The 22,318-nt window shown below is 43.4% G+C and overlaps 1 long non-coding RNA gene across 1 annotated transcript in view; it reads left to right on the top strand.

Moving 5' to 3' along the window:
* The window catches only part of LOC132247668 (uncharacterized), a 63,423-nt gene extending 41,425 nt beyond the window's left edge, over nucleotides 1-21,998 (top strand). The window contains exon 3 of the long non-coding RNA XR_009458942.1: nucleotides 20,732-21,998. This is a non-coding gene — a long non-coding RNA (uncharacterized LOC132247668). The remainder of the gene's footprint in view (nucleotides 1-20,731) is intronic.
* The last annotated feature ends 320 nt before the right edge of the window (nucleotides 21,999-22,318 follow it).

The following is a 22,318-nucleotide window of genomic DNA, read 5'->3' as shown; positions in this document are numbered from 1 at the left end:
CCGGGCTGCTGGCCACAGCCCCTCGGCCCCGACAAGGGAAAGGTTATGTGTCTTTGTGATGGGCAAGGGTGATGATGATGGTCACACAGGCATGTGAATATGTGAGTACCCAGTGCAGATATGTGACAGCAATGTGTATGATGTAATGGCTGTGACGTGTTTTGGATTGTCAGGTGAGCAGTAGTGGCCACAGGACAGTTTTGGTAGAAGTACTGTGATATTGATATTGAGATACACACACACACACGTATTTGCAAATAAAAAAAAGTTTGCCCAATATGGGACATATGTTTAAAAGCCGTGCTCAGTTTGCACATCTACACATGCTATTAATGCAGCTGAATAAACTCCAGTGCGGTTCGTGCCAGAGTTTATTGTTCCTGGGCACCACATTTACATGTGTGCTCAGGACTGCAGCACGTTGAGCCGGGTCAGAGCAGCCCTGGCCAGCAGGGGCCCTGAGGGGTCAACCTGCCAGCCCTGGGCTGCTCCAACCCGGCTCAGCATGATTTGGAGGGACCGGGTGGGGTACAAGTATGCTCCAGTATAGGGCTAGTGGGCAGGCAGCCCCCGCACTGAAGCACCCTCATGCCCCAGCCAGCTGGGGTGGTGTCTACACATACACTGCTGTGCATGAAAAACTCTGCAGCAAGATAGTGCTTGTATTTACAAGTCCTACCCTGCTGTGGAGTTAATTAGTTTAATGTGGCCTAATAGAGCTGCATGTGTAGATGCCAAGACATTTACTGTGGAGCTAATTAGGCAACTCCACAGTAAACATCTAATGTAGACACGCCCAGTGTTAGCTGCACTTAATCAACTTTGTAGCTGAGTTCCATTACTGAGCACATACTACTTTTGCCAGCAGTTTAATGATAGGTAGTATATTTAATGAGGTTTCCTTGTATATGAACGTACTGTACTGTGTCTGCAGGGAGTCCGTGATCGCCACTGGCCACTGATGCTGCTGGCGGCATCTGTGGGTGGTTGCCAACTACCGGTTGGCGCTCGCCACCCACACACCCCACCGCTGACAGTGCCTAGGGGAGCTCCATGCTTACTGCTGCCATGCTCCCGCCACCAACACTGCCGGGGCATGCGGCGTTTATGATTGTTCCCTTGTTCCTTAGAGCTCTAAGTGCGCTGTAAAGTTCTTTGACTTTGCCCTCTCTAACAAACACATCTAGCAGCATACATATATTTTGTGTGTTGTAATAGTTCTGCTGTGGTGGTGTAACAGGGCAACTGGGGCAAATGCTGTGGGCACTGACTGGGGTGGGGAGGGTGGGTACAGAAAAACCCTGGCTGCTGTAGCAGCCTCACTATTGCATCTATGGATCAGCAGCATCCATAAGTGGCTGCTTCCCCATACCCTGGTCCCTGGACTCATCCCTACACCACTGCTCTGCTGCACAGTGGTTCTGATTCTCATTTCCTTCTGTTCTTCACCTTCAGACAGGAGAAGAGTGGTGTGGACAGTTTAAGTTAGTTTTATGCTCCCTGGCCAAACTCTCAGCTGGTACAAACTGTAACTCTATTAATAGTCTCCAGCTGAGGTATGACAGTATTTGCATGCTGAGGGTCTGGCCTCCTCCATCCTGGAGTTGTGCAGCAACTGGATGAATTCCAGTTGTAATTTATTCTTTCATAGGAGCGGACACCAGCTTCCACAAGTGATAATTGGACCCAGTGCCCTTACTGAATGTATCTGGCACCCAAATGTGGGTTAAAAATATTAGTTAAACCAGTGTAACCTACCATAAAGGCTCATCTGGAAGATATATACCATCTCTTGGTATAAACACATAGTTACATGTGGGAAGAATATGTAAAACATTTCTCATTGGATGGCTGCTCTCTTCATCCTCAACCAAGCCACAGTTCCACCATGTCAGCAAGCATCCCACATGCACACCATGAAATCTTTCCTTCACTATCACTAATGTGGGCCCCATAGCTTAGGGAGAGTGACTGGCTCTCTCTGGCTCAGTAGCCTCCCTCCTAGGTTTCTTTCCAGTAGACACTTCTGTGAATTGTAGCCTAAATGGTATTATTTTACCCTAAGTGGTATGTTAATCTACAGAGTATCCCTTTGTAGCAGTAAATATTCAAATATCTGGTCATAGAATATCACATAATTTCCTCTGGAGACTTTCCTATTCAATGCTACATATACATAAACAGTTTTGGGAAAGAGGATCAGGGGAGTTCCTTGATATGAAACCGCTGGTAAGTGTTTCTTCTGGCACAGGAGATCTATATTTCCATTAATTAAATACCAATCTTGGCCAAGGTGTGTTTATGATCATGCTTAGGTCCATCTGGAAAAAAATCTATTAAAACAATCACTTGACAGATTTCTTCTGCAGCTTAATTACAAGCATTTTCCAGTACTGGATGAGAAGAAAGATGCATGACTGGTTTAGCAAAACAGGTCTAGCTGAACAATAATCTATGGTAATATAAAAAAATCAATAGCCTTTATGAATGGACTCATGTTTTACGCAGGCATTAGCATTAGCTTAAAGTGCAGAGGAAGTTTTGGATTAGACTCATCTGTTCAGTCCTATTTGATTACTCTCAGCAGTACAAATTCTTAACATTGCCAAAAACAAAGTTTCTGGCCAAAAGCAGCCAAAGGGTCTTACATCTGTGTTCCCACTGTATCCAAGGAACAGCCACAGATTCTTAATAATTTCAGTGCCATTTGCAGAGATAAATAATTGTAGTAAACTCTCTATTAGAGCTTCCTCTCTGCCTGGAACTGATACATCTGGTGCTATGACTAGTATGGGATCAGCTGGAGAGCTATTGGCACCAGCTGGAAAATCTCTTTGGAATGAACATATGCTCTACAGTGCAGCCACTTCCCACGTGTTATTCCCTTGTTAATGTTACTGTGTGACTTTTTTAAACTTAAGATCTTTGACCTTTTCATAAGATTAATATTTTTAAATGCACTCTTTTCTATATGCAATAAAGGACAGATGCTAGGAGACAGGAATTTTCACTAATGAAATAATGAGGTTTTCATACCCTGTCTAAGCAAATAAATAGCAATCAAGACAGGCCTATGAACTGGAACCCATTCTGGCTAATCTCTATGAGAATGGATGATTCTAAGATGTTATGGCAGAGCCAGCAGGTGTGAAAACAGAGAGATAAAGGTCAGATGACATTATATTAGGCTGGTCGATGACATTATATTAGGCTGGTAGGCAAATGGTCTAAGCCTCTAGAGATCTTGGTTTAATTCTTAACTGCTATAAACTTCCTATATGATCTTAGGCAAGTCATTTAGGATGTATTTACACTACACTTGAATTTTTAGTTCTGAACATAGGTTAAGTAGCCATATTGTAAATCTTCTCACAATTGGTGACAAACATTTGTCTTTTCCTGTGTTTAACAATAGATTTAATAGATTTCATAGACATTAGGGGCTGGAAGGGACCTTGCAAGATCATCGAGTCCAGCCCCCCTGCCAGAGGCAGGAAGTCAGCAGGGATCAGATGATCCCAGCAAGATAAACATCCAAATGTCTTTTGAATGAGTCCAGAGTAGATGCTTGCACCACCTCTGCGGGGAGTCTGTTCCAGACCTTGGATACTCAGATTGTAAAGAAGTTTTTCCTTATATCAAGTCTGAATCCTTCTAGAAGCCTTCTAGAAGTCTGTGGCCATTAGACCTTGTTATCCCTTGGGGAGCCCTGGTGAACAACCGTTCTCCCAGATCTTGATGCACCCCCCCTTATATACTTATAGGCAACCACCAAGTTGGTGGCTTTAGTTGGTCCGTGGCATGCTGTTTCTGCTGCTCCTACTTTCTTTCCAAGTCTGAATATATTTTGGAATGAAAAGCATTTTGCACATGTAAGTTATTATAGCTGTGATTGATTTTCAAAAGTGTGAAAAATTCATTTTATTTCCCTTGGTCTGTAATTCTGTTTGGTTTGGTTTGGTTTGTGCAGCTGCTGCTAAGAACTGTCCATAGTAAGGATCATTTCAGTGTAAAGTCCTACTATTACTAAAATGCATTATGTGCTTTGATCTCTTTTGTGAAATGTTTCACGCATAAAGCAAACATGGTGAATGTTCGCTCTTTGCTGAATTGGCAAAAGAAGTATTTGTGTGATGTTTATCCTTTTCCCTGATATAGACATTTTTTGCACTTCTCACACATTTCCTAGTTCTATCCCCAGAAATTTTGAAATTCTTTTGATTTCTTAGCACAAAGTAACTTGTATGGTATAACGGCAAAAGAAGCTGCTGCAGACAGTAAATTGTGCCTATGCTGAAGTAAAACCCTACACCAGTGCTTGCTGAGAGGTGAGTGGCTGAAGGGTTGTTTCATAGTGTTGGAGGTCTAGTTGTTTGTTTGGTTTTTTATTGTTGCCTAAAACATAGGGAAAAGAAACTGGACTGATAAGCAGACCCATGCTAAAAAAGGGACATAGGACCTGCCATACTGGATCTTGGCCCCCTACAGACTTTGACAGTGACCAGGATGAGGTGTTTCAAAGAGGTAACCATGCTATTCCAGTCAGTGGACAATTATGGAATAACATGCCCTCCAGGAAGGCTCCATCCAAACCCCTACCAGTGTGATTGTTTGTGCCCTGGAGCATTATGGACATAGGCAGCTTTTTATGTTTTGAAAGTCTTCTCCTTTCACACCCTCCCAGGCTATCTTCCAAGTCACTGGGGTACAGACTCATATTTCCTTTTGCTTACTTTCCTTCTGGACCTATGACTCTTCCCTTCTGGGTTGCCCAGAGGCCCAGCTTCAACAGTAGGGATGGAGAGTATTCATTGCCCTGCCTTTCCAATGTCTAGTGATTAGGGCACTTTCCTGGAAAGGGGTCTAAAATATTAGTCTGCTATTTCCTGGACAGGTGCCTTAACCAGTAAGTTGTTGGGATAAAAATGAGCAGAGTCTACACTTGTTAAATAATTGCTAGGCATGTTTTCTTAGCAATTAAAATTTTGGGGATTAATGCAGAATTTATATGCTTCTCAGGCAGATCAGGACCAGGAGAGAGCACATGGGAAGGTAGATAACTTGCTGGAGCAATTCTGAGCAGGCTCATAAGGCCAAACCAGAGGTGTGTAAGGCATCTAGAGAGTTTGGCAGCTGTTGTGCAGGGTGGATTAGAGTTTAGACACTTGAGAGCTGTGTAAATGCTTTTCAGAGTTGGCCTAGGATCTGGCCTTAGATTCAAGCAACTAAAATCTCCATAGTTTCTGCACTTATTCCCTTTTGCTATTGCTCCATGTGACTGGATTGCAGAGGCACAACCCCACAGAGCAAATGAGTGTCCTTCACCTGGGACTGCAAGGGTGAAGTCAGAATTTCCCAGAATTCAAAACATCCCCTCTTTTATGATGTCTTTGCATCACAATATCTGTCAATTCTCTTGGCTGTCATTGGAAACAAATCTAGTAATACTTAGTTTGTGCTAGATTAGACACAGAAACTCAAGAGCAAAATGAAGATATCCTAACTGCTGCCTAAGTCAATTTATCTGGCGCTTCCCTGGGAGGATGCTGAAATATAGTCTCTCTAACCTTTTGCTTTTGGAAGGGCCACTACTACTATCTATTGACCAGATAACATTGACCTCAAATGTACAAAGTAGGACTGAAGCTTGATGCTCTGTTATAAATGGGGAAACCTTGGTTTCAAAGTTATAACTAGGGTAGTTTTCCTTCATTCAGCTTTTCTTCAGCGAGAGTGAAAAATATCCAGTGAACATCAGCAATTCCTCCTAAATACATTGTATTTAGATACCAGTAACACTTATTTCATATTCTTTGTTTTGGGGTTTGCAAATATGATGAAATCTATATACTTGAAAAATCAGTACCAAATAGTGTAATGTATTTTCTTGGCATTGATCTTTAAAAAACAGGAATGTTGATGTGATTTATATATGTAATCTTGAAAGAACAATATAAAGGAAATATGGGTCAATACTTAAGGAAAATACATTTTCAAAGCATTGGTCAAAGAATAATATCAAGAAAAATGTGTTTGTGTGTGTGTGTGTGTCTACATCCTACTTTCCTCCAACTCATGGTCACATATAAAAGTGACCTTAGTAACAGTAAGGCAGAATGATTTTCCCAAAATGCAGTTTTGCTTGACAGCCAGATGTATCACCCTGTTGATACAAAAAGAGGTGTTTGAAGTTGTGGTATGTATTGCATTTTTGTATCTGATGAAGATTGAGGTAAAAGCCTTATAGGGAAATATAGTCAAATGACAACATAGAAATTAAATGCATGAGTCTTTCCCATCAACATCTTCATATTTCAACTTTTTATTTCAAAGCTGTTTTAGGCTTTTGGCTAATGGAGTTGTATTCTGATTCAGTGTTAACCTAGCACTGCCTATAATTTTTTGTGAATTATATAACAGGAATCCACTCATTTGTGTGCAAATAAAAATTTCTACTGAATATTCATGTGAACAAAAACTAGTTAGGCAAATGTTTGGAGAAAAAAATGAATGGACATAGACTGAACTGTGAGTCAACTGAGCATTCATTTGGTTCTATACATATCCAATTTAGAAAAAAATAGCAGTAATAACCCTTTATACATCTTTGCAAATAAGGAGCAGGTCTATTGGTGTGTCTGTTCTCTCATTTGTCACTGGTTTCCCTCCAAACTTCATTAGGTCTTAAAAAACTGCTAAATATAACTTGAGCCTGTATTTACTCCAGTGCCTGTGTTACATGAAGAAAAATGCAGTGTTTTCCTTATATTCACACAAGATGAAATCATCTTTACAAGCTGGGGAAATGTTAAATTATTTCATACTACAACTGCAATGTTCTGTCTATGACCAGACATGTAGACTTTACTCCCCTCTGCTGGATAGAAAGTCAGGATTGGTCAAGCGTATGTGACTTGTAGTTAACCCAGAGATGGTAAAAGCCACACTAGTGCTACAGGTAGTGGAGATTTTCCTTCAATTTATTTGGTAGAAAGCTCTGTTCATGATGGGGAGAATGCTGTGCTTTTTCCTTGATAATGCATGTAATTTAGTGAGCGACCGTACCATGCCATTGGCTCTGAGTATGACTGTAAACTGCATCTGACTGGCGGGTGTAATGGCAACATGGTGGGGCTACTTGCAATGGGGTAGCTCCTCTAAAATACCACAGTGTTGCAACCTCCAGAGTAAGGTGAGTATAGGGTGCTTCAAAACCGTAGTCCCCACTGCCTTTTGGGTACTCCTTGGTTGGAGAAAGGCTAAGGCACATCACCTGCACAGAAACACACACTTGCTGAGGTATTACGTAGTCAGCAGCAGTTCATATTTGCTACTCTGGCAGAAGCTACAGCCAGCAAGATACTGAATGTTTGGACTTTGTCTGGCCTTTGCATTCTGTCTCATTGGCCTAAAGAAGGGATGGTAGGTCTTGGGCAGCCTCTACCCCTCCATACTCTTGCTTAGGTTTATGCACTGAAGGTCTTCGTGTGAAGGTCTCAGCATTCCTTCATACAAGTGGATTCATCAGGCACCTGACTAGATCTCTTATGCATACACCATGATCCAGAGGATTGATGGGTGCCTACTATACCATGCCATTTGCTGATATACATTAGTTATGCCATAATGTTACATTAATATATAATCTCTCACTCAAGCACTCTATCCAACCTGCTACTTTGTAACACTGCTTTCTCATGTTTTCTCTTTACACTATACAGATGTCTTCACTAAGCTAGCTATTCATAACACCTCCTAGATCTATTTCCTTAATACCTCAACAAGGTCTATGCCCTTCAGTGGACTTAACCAGAGATTAAGTCTGTGCCCACCAGTGGACTTAATGATGACTTAACCAGAGATTCATGTATCATTTGGCATGGGAACTTTCTGGAGATGTAATATTTCAAGTATTTGGAAAGATCTTCAGCCCTCAGAACAGGGGTGGGCAATTATTTCAGCTGGAGGGCCACTTAATAAGTTTTGGTGAGCTGTCAAGGGCTGCACACACAAAATCTTTTAGAAGATATGATTTTAACAAATGATAGATAAAAAAAACAAATCATATACTAAAAATCAAATATCTACTATAACATATTTTATTAAAAAATAATGTTTGTCCTGATTTTTTGGAGTAGTGTCCATAGAAGCAATAGCATAATACCGCACAATAAAGTCTTACTTGTGTATTTTGAGTATAGGGTGTGGGTATGTGCATGGGGGTGTGTATGGGGGTGCGTGTGTGTGAGGTGTGGATGTGGGGGGGCGTGCATATGTGCGTGGGGGAGGGGCTGCCCACACACTAGGTCCAAGGAGCTGGGGAGGGGGGGAAGAGGGAAGTGGAACAAGAGATGTGTACAGCAGAGCTCACTCAGGCAGTGCAGGTGAAGGTGTGGTCCGCTTTCTACTATTTAGCTTGTGGCTGCCCTGTGGTGCTCCTCATGGGGCCAAGCCCCACCCACTCCTGCCCGGGGCCATTCACATTGCACTCCTGCCTGTACCTGTCCCTGGCCCTGCCTTGGCCCCAGCCAGCATGCACAGCTTCCTGTTCGGGCTGTTCCTAGTTCGGCTGCAGCCACCCAGCTCCCACCACCTCTCATAGCTTAGCTCCCACCACCTCCCATGGGTTTTCCTCCTCCTGCAGTGGTCTGGGCAGCAGGTAGCATAGGGAAGTGGCAATGGCTGTGGGGACACATGCTGGGCACCACATGCCTAGCCTGGTGGGGTGGGGAAGCTGCAGCCAGGTAGCTGTTGCCGTAGCACAAGGGGGCTTCAACTCCCAGCTCCCTTCCACCCAGTTGGCTGGGAGCTGGAGACCTGCATCCTGGGCCAGGAGCTGCCTGGCTGCAGCTTCCCTATTGCCTGACGGGGTGTCTGGTGCCTGGCATGTATCCCCATGGCTGCTGCCATTTACCCACTCTACCTGCTGCATGGAGCAGCACAGCAGGGGCAGGAGGAGGAGGAGGAGCTGCTAGAGGCAAACAGAGCTGAGCAGGGCCTGGGTATCTTGCAGGCACTCTGGGAGCAGCCCAGCTGTGAAGCTTTGCATAATAGTTGGGGCTGGGGCCCTTGGACACAGATGGGACCACAGTATGGGCTGCCCCTGGTGGGAGTGGGATGGGCTTGGCTCCAGGCAGAGCACCATGTGGGCATCTCTGGCCCAGAAGTAATCAACTGATGAGTGCCCACCTACAGGCCAGATCCAAATGAGTTGGCTGGCAGGATCCAGCCTGCCAGCTGCATCTTTCCCACCCCTGCCCTAAAATAATCTTGACCAGGATATGTATTAAGGGATTTCTTCTACAATCATTATGTTGTTTCTTTGCTTGAGTCCATTTCTCCCTATTATTGAATTATGCTGGAACCTTGCCATTTTCTTGAGTAGAAACTGGATTGGACTTTTATTCTAAAAACTGTTTTTCCCCCTGAACATTTACTTTGTTAAATTTATTAAACAAGTTTAAGAAATGAGAATTTATTGGAAACCAAATTTTAATTACAAATGAATCAGCATTTTTAATAAGGCCAATAAAACAGTACCATGAAATACAAGAGGCTTAATTTAACTGCCAGTTCTGCTTCTTGAAGTATATTAATAAGGAATCATTCAAGGCATTTCTGGATTCAAATGAAACACAAAAGGTTGAGGAAGGTAAAGGGAGAAAAACACAGGGCCTAGAATTTCCCTAAATTAACTCCTGTTTGAACTGTCTTCATCAGCACAGCTGTAGTGCTGCCCAGCACATTCACATTTAGTGGATAGAGGAATGGCCTTCAGGGAAGGTTAAATACAAAATAAGCAGGGATAACACTGATGAATAAGCAGTCACGGACCAAGCAGAGGCAGCACTTCCAGGATGGGGTGGGGACAACATATGGCAATGTTTTCCCTCCTGAAAAGCCATATATATCTTTTCACGACGCTGTGACATGGTGAGTGCAAAGTGTCACTATAATAGGCCTGCCCAGACCCCAGCCATGGGAATGCAAGACCTTATTTGCAGAGCAGGTGGAAGAAGATATTAGAATCTCAGTGGCTGTGAAGGATGACAAAGGCTGAAGCAGAAGAAGATCACCATTTGTCTTGGCCTCCATGCCATTGGATTAAGGTCCCATTTTGTCAAGAACCATGTGGTAGCTGACGCGCAGCAGTTTTTCCATTATAAAAGAAATCATGCACAGGCATCTTCCATGAAAATGGCTTTTCCAGCACATTTTCTAAGTCCCTTGGAGACCAGCTAATGACAGTGGGAGCAGGATTCTTATATCTGGAAGCTCCTAATCATGAAGTGGCATGAAGGCAGCAGTTACAAGACGATTGCCTAGCACAGGGGCAGGCAATTATTTTGGGTGGAGGGCCACTTACTGAGTTTTGTCAAGCCATCAAGGGACACATGACACAGGGGCAGATAAATGTTAATTTTCTAAATTTTTTAGGGGCCCTGTGGGCTGGATAGAATGGCCTGTTGGGCCGCATCTGGCCCACGGGCTGCATTTTGCCCACCCCTGGCCTAGCACCTGGGTGAGGCACAAGTGTGATTCAGCAACTGTAACTGCAACTGAGCAACCCTCTTCAGGATCTGTTCTGCTCATCCCACATGGGGAGGGAGCTAGAAAAGGTGCCCTAAACAGTCTGTCTACCTTCTTTCTGACTGAATAACCGCATCCAGTGAGATCACCTTTACTGTGGTTGAAATCAGCGAAAACACAAACAGTTTCGGGATCTGGAACATCAGGACCCTCATGGACAATCCTAAATAGTGAACGCCCAGAGCACTGGACCACAATCATAGCTCAAGAACTTAGGTGACACAACATTGACATCACTCTACTGAGCAATACCTGGAAAGCAGGAGATGGGGAACTCAAACAAAATGTAGGCGGCTATATCTTTTTCTGGAAGGATAAACAGGAAAGAGAATACTGGCTTTACCAATTTGTTTATGCCACCAAGAATGAACTCATAAACCAACTCAGTGAGTTCCCTATTGGAATTAATAAGCACCTCATAACTCTCCAACTTAAATTGGTGGAGAGCCAATATGCCACTGTCATCAGTGTGTATACCCCGACCCTTGATGCCTCTGATGAAACCAAGAAGGAATTATATGCCAACCTTGACCAAGTATTTTCTGACATTTCAGAGGGAGACAGACTTATTCTTATTCTTATTCTTCTCAACAGTTTCAATGCCAGAGTCAGAAGGGATTTGAACCTCTGAAACATAACCATTAGTAAGGAAGGAGTAAGAAAGGCCAACTCCAATGGCATCTTCCTCTTGACCAAATGCATGGAATGTGGACTCACCATCACTAACTTCCTGTTCCACCAGACAAACAGGCACAAGTCATCATGACAACAACTGTGATCTAAACATTGGCACCTGATTGTTTGTGCCTGTGATTGCAAAGATGTCTGCATTTCCTGAGCTCTGCTAGGAGCTGATGATTGCTGGCTGATCACTGACTCATCTGCTCGGTTATGTCACTCAAACTAGCTCCCAAACAATCACAGAATCATAGAAAATTAGGGTTGCAAGGGGCTTCAGGAGGTCATGCTGTCCAACTCCCTGCTCAAAGCAGGACCATCTCCAACTAGATCATTCCAGCTAGGGCTTTGTCAAGCTGGGTCTTAAAAACCTCCAAAGATGGAGATTCCACCGTCTCTTTAGGTAATCTGTTCCAGTGCTTTACCACACTCCTAGTGAAAGAGTTTTTCCTAATCTCCAACCTAAACCTCACTTGCTGCAACTTGAGATCATTGCTCCTTGTTCTGTCATCTGCCACCATTCAGAAAAGTCTAGTTCCATCCTCTTTCAAATCTACTTTCAAATCCTCCCTGAGTCTTCTCTTCTGCACATCCTTTCTATAGTAGCAGGGGGCCCAAAACTGGATGCAGTACTCCAAATGTGGCCTCACCAGTGCAGAATTGATCTGCTGGCAATGCTCCTACTAATGCAGCCCAGTATGCTGTTAGCTTTCTTGGCAACAATGGCACACTGCTGACTCACATCCATCTTATTGTTCACTGTAACCCCCAGGTCCTTTTCTGCAGACGTACTGCCAGAGACGGTTGTAGCAGGGTGCAGGGCTCAGGGTAAACCAGCCTGTGTTGGGCCCAGACATGGCAGTGGTGGGGGGGGGGTGTGAGAGGAGCCAAGCGGCCAGACGCAAAGCCAGCCCAGCTCTGTGGGGGCCCCCAAAGCATGGGACCCAGGACAGTCACCCCAATTCGCCCCCCTAGGGATGGCCCTGCCTGTTACTTAGCCAGTCAGTCCCCAGGCTGTAGCAGTGCATGGGATTATTTTATCCTAAGTGCAGGACTTTGCACTTCTCCTTGTTGAAACCTCATGAGATTTCTTTTGGTTCAACCCTCCAGTTTGTCTAGGAAACTCTGAGTCCTAGCCATACCTTCTGGCATATCTACTACACCCCCCAGCTTGGTGTCATCCATGAACTTGCTTAGGGTACAATTCACCCCATTTTCCAGATCGTTACTGAAAATATAGAACAAAACGGGCCCCAGAACCAAGCCCTGGAGCACTCTACTTGATATCAACTACAAACTAGACCTTGACCCATTGAATGCTACCCACTGAGTCCAACAATCCAGATAGCTCTCTATTGACCTTTCAGTCCATTCATCCAACCCATAATTCCTCAGATTCCTTGCAAGAATGCTGTGGGAGACCATATCAAAAGCCATCCTAAAGTCAAGGTATATCACGTCTACTGCTTTCCCCACATCCAGAGACAGTTATCTCATCATAAAAGGCAGTCAGATTGGTCAGGCATGACTTGCTCTTGGTAAATCCAAATATGGCTATTGGTCTGACCCTGAATGGAGTCCATAACTTCCCTAGGTAGTCAATATGAGTCTGCAGTGTGATGCAGTCAATCCAAAGTCAAATTTGATTTTGGAGCTGCATCAATAGAAGCATTAGGTGCAAATAGGAGGTCATAGTGCCTCTCTATGATGGGTGGTCATAAGGCACACTGTTGATTCATATTCAGCTTATTGTCCACTGTAACCCCCAGGTCCTTTTTTGCAGAGCAGCTGCTTAGGTAGGGCTGTGTGAAATTTTTATGAATGTTTTGTTTCAAAGCTCTTTCAATGCGTTTCAAGCTTGAAACAGCAAAATCAAAATGAAACAAAAGGCTTTGAAACAGTTTTGAAATGAAATAATGGCACTTGAAATGTTACAAAAGTTTTGAAATGTTTCAAGTTTCGAAGCTGGCCTTGCTTGTATCTAAACAGAAACTAAGAAGAGGGAGGGGGAAGAGGGGGGAAAGACTGCTCTGATATTGACATCTAGCTCCCCGTTCGATTCCCCAGTTCTCTGATAATCCCCAGGTCTTCCCAGGGGGCATGGGCCCCCGATCTGCATGCAGGGTTTCAGCAGGCAGTCTGTTCATCCAATCCATACTTCCTCAGCCTGCTTGCAAGAATGTTGTGGGAGATGGTATCAAAAGCCTTGCTAAAGACAATGTATGTAATGTCCACTGCTTTCCCTGCATCCACAGGGTTATCTCATCCTAGAAGGCAATCAGGTTGGTCAGGCATGACTTGCTCTTGGTGAATCCATGCTGACTGACTGTCCCTAATCATCTTCTTCTTCTCCTCCCAAGTTGTTTGTCCAAGTTTCCACTTCTTGTAAGCTTCCTTTTTGTGTTTAAGCTCACCAAAGATTTCTCTGCTAAGTCAAGCTGGTCACTTGCCACATTTGCTATTCTTCCTGAACATCAGAACAGTTTGTTCTTGCACCCTCAGCAAGATTTAAAAAAAAGGCAACTAGCTCTCCTGGACTCCTTTCCCCCTGGTCACTGGCCTTCCAGGGGATCCTGCCATCAGTTCCCTGGGGAGTCAAAGTCTGCTTTCCTTAAGTCCAGGGTCGATACTCTGCTACCCTCCTTTCTTCCTTTTGTCAGGATCCTGAACTCAGTCATCTCAGTTACAGATGTGCAAGTTATCATCCACTTCTACATCCTCCACCAGTTCTTGCCTGTTTGTGAGAAGTAGGTCAAGAAGAGCATGGCCCCTAGTTGGTCTCTCCAGCACTTGCATCAGGAAGTTGTCTCCAACACTCTCCAAAGACTTCCTGTATTGCCTGTGCACTGCTGTATTGCCCTCCCAGCAGATGTCTGTGTGATTGAAGTTCCCCGTGAGAACCAGGGTCTGTCTGAAGAAAATGGCATGGCTGCAGCAGCAAATGATGGCTGTAGCAGAAGCAATGTCGATGGACTCAAGGACCCAAGCAAGTGAGACCTCTTTCTCCAGTGCCTCAACAAAAAACTGGTGAATTCCAGTCAACAACTAGGGAAGAATGTTGGCAGCTCTTGGGTTGCCTTGAAGTCCACCATCATCATCAGTGCCTGTAAAGAGACACTTGGATTCTCTACCAGGAAACATCAAGACTGGTTTGATGAGAATGACTGGGAAATCCAAGAGTTGATTGACCACAAGCTCAAGGCCTTCAGTGCGTGGCAGAACAACATAAACTCCAAGCAAAAGAAATTGAATCCCCAGCAAGCCAAGGGAGAGGTCCAAAGGAGGACCCATGATATGAAAAACAGATGGTGGGAAGACTAGGTGAAACAGATTCAACATCTCAGTGACATCCATGATATGTACAGTTTTTTCAGTGCCACCAAAGCCATCTATACTCTGAGCACTCATGGATCAACCCTCTTGAGACCTAAGGATGGAGGAGACCTGATTAAAAAAAGGGGGGCCATCAATGCCTGTTAGAAGAGGCATTTTGAAGACCTTCTCAGTTGAGACAGTTGATGAGAGTGTTTGCAACTCCATTCTACAACACCCAGTTAGAGATGATCTGGGAGTCTCTCCAACCCTTGATAAGGAGAGGAAAGCCATCAAGAAGATGAAGAATGACAAGGCATCTGGAGCTGATGGAATACTCACTGAAATCTTCAAATGGGGGGAGAAGAGCTCATATTACAGCTCCATGCCCTTATCTTAAATAAATGGAATGAGGAGGAAATCCCATATGACCTCAAGGATGATTACAACAATCTTCAAGAAAGGAAACAAGGCTGACTGTGGAGACTATGAGGGATTACCTTGCTGTCCACCACAGGAAAGATCATTGTGAGAACCCTCCTCAACCATCTCTTTCCACTTGCTGAAGAGCTCCTCCCAATATTTTAGTGTCGGTATAAGACATCAAGAGGCACAACTGACATGATCCTCACAGTTAGCTAGTTACAGGAAAAATGTCAGGAAAAACATAAGCCTCTCTACATGGCCTTCTTTGACCTCACAAAAGCCTTTGACTCTGTTAATTATGAAGCACTGTGGAGAATCCTTCTGAAATATGGATGACCACTGAAATACACCACCATTCTTTGCCTGATCGATGATGGTATGCGAGCAGTGGTTCTCAGTAACAGATCTATCAGAAATCCCTTCAAGGTTAAGATGGGAGTTAAGCAAGATTGTGTCATGACTTCAACATTCTTCTCCATATTCCTTACCACAGTGCTACATCTGACCACCAGGAACCTTCCAGTTGGAGTGGAGCTAAACTACCAAATGGATGGTAAGCTGTTTAACCTCACCCAACTATGAGCCAAAACCAAGACCACCCCAACTTCAATCATTAAGCTCCAGTACACAGATGATGCTGTAGTGTGTACTTCCTTGGAAGCAGGCCTTCAGGCAATTGTTGATGTCTTTAGCGAGGCATGCAAGAAAATGGGTCTGATGATTAACATTCAGAAGACTAAGGTCCTCCATCAACAAGCTCTTAATGAGCAATCCCCAGCTCTGGTAATTCAGATTCTCAGTGAGACTCTGGAGAACATTGAGGATTTCCTGTACCTCAGAAGCCATCTCTTACAGAAGTTTGACATTGATGAAGAAATTCAACATTGCCTCAAACAAATGTCTAAGTGTAGCCTTTGGACACCTGAGGAAATGGGTGTTCAAAAATTGCAATATCAGATCCGAAGCTCATGGTTTATCAAGCAATTGCTATCCCCACCTTACTGTATGGAGCTGAGACCTGGATGATGTACAGGAGACACATCAAGTTCCTTGAGAAATACCATCAACACTGCCAGTGGAAAATCCTTTGAATCCAATGGGAAGACAGTCACACCAACATCAGTGTCCTCTTCAAGCAAACACCACGAGCATTGAGGCGATGATCATCCAACATCAACTTCATGGGGCCAGCCATGTCATCCAGATGTCTGTTGCCTAGATTACAGGTACTCTTCTGAGTAGGCTAGTGATGAAAGAGCAGAAACAGGTCTACAGCTCAACCTTCTATTTGCTTCCACATTAAAACACGAGAACAAACATTTATCCCAAAGTCTATTGTCTCTAGTGGGTTATGGAATAGAGAAAAATCCCACACAATTTACTGATTCGTTTTGATGCGCTGGCTGGGGGAGTAGTTAGCTGATTGCACGATTTCACAATGATTACACACTTAATTCATACAACACAATTTTATTTTAAAATTCTTTGCTACGTATATAACACTGCGTAGCTTTAAGAAACACCACAAACATTAAAAACACAATAATTACATATATCAGAAACAATGCTCTGAATGTACTTCCTTCCCAAACAATGCTATAAGAATTAGTATTACAAAAACAACTACAATTACAACTAAAAGTTAAATTTGAATCAATACTATTATTTTTCATATTATACTTACAATCCTAGAATTCCGAGAAGCCAAATACCAAAATATGGTTTCATTCCTCAGTAGTACAATTTAATGGGTTGGCCTCAATAGTACGGTTCAATGGGCTCGCCTCAGCAATACAATTCAATACGCTGGCCTCAGCAGTGATAGGACTAAGTCCCCTTCCTTCAGTCCCTTTCAGGTGCTCCGTGGCTTCAGCATGAACTAAGAGATTCGTGTTCACGGAGAGGTTGGTTCAGGTGATCAATCTGATCTGGCCTACACTTGCGATTCTTCCTTCGTTGTTCTGCAAGTATAGTCACCTCCAAATTGGGACAGTAAGTTACAGTTTTTATTGAGTGAGCTGCCATCTATGGGCTCCTCCTACTCAAACCTGTCATTACCCCCAAATTTGGGCTTGGATCTTACTCAACAGATTCTTTTGCTTAGTAATTAGTTTCCTTTGTTAATCATTTTAAATTACCTTTGGGAAACTTCCATATCACTGCAAATGCCCTTTTCTTACCAATCTGGTCAAAAGGCCTTAGGGTTTGATCTCTCGGAACTCAGGATATTTGCCCTCTTTGTAAAAGACTTCTAAAGATAAAATTCAAATTAAGACTTTAAACAAAGTCAGGACCTTTTGCACGTAGTCCAAAAACAATGACTTAGATAAGGTGATAAATCTTATCTTCTTCCTGAAACTGGCTAATGGGCAACGTTTACAAACATTCAAACTATTTCATTCAATATGACATCTATCTGGCTACCCACAAGAGCACAACATCAAATCTCACCTATAACAGCTGAGGAGACTCGAGAGGTGGGAGGAGGGTGGCATGCAGGTTTTCAGCAGGTCTTCTTGAATTTGCTGAGTTTGTTGGCTACAAATGTCCAACTCAGGATCCTTAAAATTCTAGTTTATTAGGCGGATTGAAACACTGTAATGAGTTAAATCATAAACCTTGGGGCTGGTCCCCACACACACACACACATATGCACACACATACACACACACAGTAGCAAGCTACAGAGTCAGATATACCTATCCTACAAGAGCTGGAGTCTGCTGTCGATGGCCAGTCGAGGCTTCTTTCAGTGTGGTGTTATCATCCAGAAGGGGGTTGCTGGCTGGTCCTTCTGGCTGGACAGGTCTGGTCAAGTTGGAGATCAAGACGGCGCCACTGAGGGTCACTTTTCACTGCCTTTTATCTGTCCTTGGCAGATTTTGGTGACTCCCCAGTTTTCAGGTTTGCCCAATCCAGGGGTCATTGACCCTCATGGGACTTCCCCCCCCTCGGTGGCTACTGGACGGCATCTGTCAGCCTCAGGGGTTGTCTGCATGTACATGCAGGTTTGGGAGTCTGTTGATGAATTTTGAATAGGGCTCTGGGAGTAGTCGATCTGGAGATATTCAGCCCAAAAGTTGGTCCCCGGCATTGATTAACTCAGGCCAGGGCTTCCTTGATCAGTGATGGTTAGAGATTTCCCGGTTGTTACATTGTCTTCTATTGAGTTCTTCCGTTGGTTGATCTGGAGTTTCCCAGGTGTTAATTTCTGTCTGCTACCATGTTACACATTCAATCACTGATTCACTCGCTCTTTCAGGGCCCAGCCTGATACAGGGAAGGACAGTTTGATTCCTGTCCTTGTTGACATTGTTACAATGTATAACTTACTTATGAAACTAAATACATTCAGTTGAAAGATGAAAGGTGAGGAGTATAAAATATAAGCTACAAATGCCATGGCACACAAATAGATAAAAATACCAAACTACAAGGGGAGATACAAAATGCGCACACACAAATTTTAAAACACAATTCCTTATCTTAAAGTGAAAGAGAGAGTAAGGAAGAAAAGGTAGAAAAAGAGAAACATATCCAAAGAGGGGAGAGCAAATGTAGGGAAGAGGAAAAGGGGGCTTTCTGCTACAAGTTCTCCAAATTTCCCTCCAGTCTATATGCCTAATATTTATAGATGGCTGGTAGGCCTGTGTGACTAGGGAACTATTCAGTTTGCATTTGGATTTGGCCAGTTCAGATGCCAGCTATTCAATTCAGAGCTCTGAATCAGTTTTCCGCTTCGATTCGGCCAAATTGGATCCGAAGCTTCAGAGTCAATTCGGAGATTCAGCCATAGGGTAAAATGGGGAATCAATGAAATATCTATAAATTTGATGTTTTTTGTCTGATTCTGAAGAAACTTTAAGGGGTGGTAGCCTCTGCTGAGAGCAGTTTCAAGGAGATAGATGTAGGGGTTCAGGGGAAACTGCACCCCAAATTCTTGAAAGCAAAACTCATGTCACGTGTGTGTTAAGCCACAGCAGGGTCAAAACTGCAGAAATGCAAGCCCCTGCAGAGGCCATAAAGTCTGCCAAGTTTCAAGGAGATGAGTAGAGCAGTTTGGGAGAAACTGTACCTCAAGCTGCGGACAAGCAAAACTTGTGACATGGGTGACACTGTGTGTGTTAAAGTGCAGCAGGGTGAAAGCTGCAGGCATGCTAGACCCTGCTGAGGCCATGAAACTTGCCAGCTGTCAAGGAGATTGGTGCAGGGCTTCTGGGTTCTGGGGCCCTGCACCCCTAGCTGCTAACAGGCAAAACTCATGACATGGGTGCTTGTGCAACTGACCGTCTGTCTTGGGGCAGTTGATTGTATTGATTCTTTCCTCTCCTTAGTCAGTGGTTTTGTAGGTGTTACTCTTTACTCGTTAACTTGTTATCTAGTAGTTAGCTACTGTGTATTGAGCTGGTCCCTGAGTGAATCATGATCATAATGGATTGGTAACACAGTAGCTTAGCAGCCAGGCCTGCAGTAGTTTCCTCCCCCCCCACCCCCTCCATGTGCCCCAAGACAGACACAGTCACACAAGCAGCTATATCATGAGTTTTGCCTGTCAGCAGCTAGAGGTGCAGGGCCCCAGAACCCAGACTCCCCCTGCACCTATCTCCTTGATAGCTAGAAGGCTTCATGGCTGCACCAGGGGCTAGCAGGCCTGCAGCTTTTACCCTGCTGTGCCTTAATACACACAGTGTTACCTATGTCACGAGTTGTGCTTGTCCACAGCTTGAGATGCAGTTTCCCCCAAACCCCCACACCTATCTCCTTGAAACTTGGCAGGGTTTGTCGCCTCAGCAGGGGCTAGCATCCCTGTAGTTTTGACTCCACTGTGGCTTAGCACACACACGTGATGTGAGTTTTGCTTTCAAGAATTTGGGGTGCAGTTTCCCAGAAACCCATATACCTATCTCCTTAAAACTAAGCAGGCTTTGTGGCCTCAGTAAGGGCTACCACCTCTGCAGTTTTCACCCCCCTGTGGCTTAACACATACACTTGACATGAGTTTTGCTTTCAGGACTTTGAGGGGCAGGTTCCTAGAAACCCCTATACCTATCATCTTGAAATTTGGTACACATCATGACCTCAGCAGAGGCTACCATCGTTGCAAATTTAATCTAAATCATACAAAAGACAATAAAGTTATAGATATTTCATTGATTCCCCATTATACGTTATGGCCGAATTGCCGAAACTTTTCCAAATTGATTCGGAAAGCCTAAAACTTCCAGCGATTTGATTTGGATTTGTAGATTCAGCCTCCAAATCATCTGAATCATCTCCAAATCCAAATAGTGATCCAAAGCTTTGCACAGCCCTAATGGCTGGTTTTAATATTTAAATATATGATCTCTGATTAGTTTTATTTAAATTTCTTTGTTTCACTGAGGCTTTTGGAACTGGACTGAACCAGATCTCTTGTGGACTTGGTAGGTGTCAATTAGCTAGGATTTGTATCCTTGGGAAAGAAGGAGAGTTTCTTATCTCCATTCCTTTCCCATTGTGGGATGCTGTTCCTGTTTCTTCTTTACCTTATTTTATGGTCTTCTCTGATTAGCTGTTTTTGTTTTTACTAATTATCTAAGCATTTTAACAAAAATATATCTATTATAGCAAAATAACATCTTATACATTTGGTTACATCAATCACCATTACTACTACTTTAAGATAAAACTATGATATAGCATATATGGATTATTTAATGTATGGTCTTTTCTTATCTCCTTTTAGGCCTTGTGGTTTGGTTAATTGTGTTTGATGGTTTCCTTTACTTACTGACCAAGTAAGTTGTCATATCTGCAAAGGTTGACACTGTGATTACTCAGAAACAGGCTTTGGGCCTTCTGCTTAGCAGCACTCTTGTAGCTTTGCCTAGGTCCCTTGAAAATGGACGAAGCTGGCAACAACTCCTGAACTGAGTTGTGTTCTCCCAGCTCAGTCAAGGTGTATGCTCAAGAGGAGGGCAGAGAAAGTGCTTCAAGGATGTCCTCAAGGCCAACTTGAAAAAATGCAGCATTGATATCAACTCATGGGAAACTAGTGCCCAGGAACGTCCCAAATGGAGTAAGTCTGCTGCAGGGATTTCAGTACTTTGAAACTTTATGATGACAACAGGAGATGGAAAAGTGGGAGCAGGAGAAACAGCATCTTGTGGACCAAATCAAGAATCCGGAGCCATCCACCCCACACAGAAATACATGCCCGAGTTGCAGCAGAGTCTATTGATCCCGAGTCAGCCATGTCAGCCATCTTCAGACCCACAGATTAGACAATCATGGAAGACAATTATCCTCAACTACAAGTGACTGCCAAACTTCAGAGAAAGTGAACGCACAGCAGTTTATTTGATTAATTGTATACATTTACAGTCAGTAGATCCTATCACTGAGAAAAGGTTTCCCAAGAGAACCTCTGTTACAGATAGTGAAGAAGCATGTAACAGGCATTTCATGAGTATACTTTTAAACTAACAGTAAGGAGAGGCAAACCTTTGCATAGTGCTAACATTCAGCACTTGTCTATTCTTGAAAGTTAATTCAGATTAAGCCAGATTAAGCTTCATGCGCTGGCAACCTCTCGCTTATGTATTTGCAGACTTTTAACCAGCACTCCATGTATCATTTGGCAATAACCTGATTCCAGAAGTAGAAGACTGTGTTAGCTAATCCTGGGTTAATCCTGGGACATTACAAATGCCAATCCACAATGACTGCATCCAGGTTAACCTCACACATGACCCAGAAGGAGTGTGCAAAGAGTGAGGAAACAGGAAACTAATAGTTCAATCAGTGATAATTCTTCCTTCTTTCCAAATCCTGTGGTTTGTGTATCTTTCCTTAACTTTATTATTCTTCCCCTAAAATCAGCCCTCTCATTTTCTGTCCAAGGTCTCTGCCCAGGGACCTTTCAGGACACCAAATAGAAGTGCTTCAAATGACTAGAAAGAACATAGCAGCCTAATCAGAATATTTAGTGAACAAACAAAATCAGGTTTCAAGCCATGACTAAAGTGTTTGTTTGAAGTGATCTTTTGTTTGTGTTTTACTTTTAAATAAAAAAAGGAAAAACATGTTTCCAAAATATTCAAGTTGTTTTCATTTCAAAGAATTCAAAACAGATCCATTTTTGACGTTTTTATCAAACATACAATTGAGAACTCATTGGTGGTGGTTATGGAAATGCTTCCTTAACTAAAAGGCAGGCTCTTGATTTTTTACATGCCAGCTTTTAGTTTGCTTGTGCAAATCAACCCTTGCATGCATATTACAATACCTCTCTCATCTCTCTCTCTCTCTCTCTCTCTTTCCAGTAGAATGA

Source organism: Alligator mississippiensis, chromosome 1 (assembly GCF_030867095.1).
Source record: "Alligator mississippiensis isolate rAllMis1 chromosome 1, rAllMis1, whole genome shotgun sequence".
NCBI classification, from domain to species: domain Eukaryota; kingdom Metazoa; phylum Chordata; order Crocodylia; family Alligatoridae; genus Alligator; species Alligator mississippiensis.
Note: the sequence above shows the minus strand (reverse complement) of the source record. Positions and strands in the feature narration are given on the sequence as shown.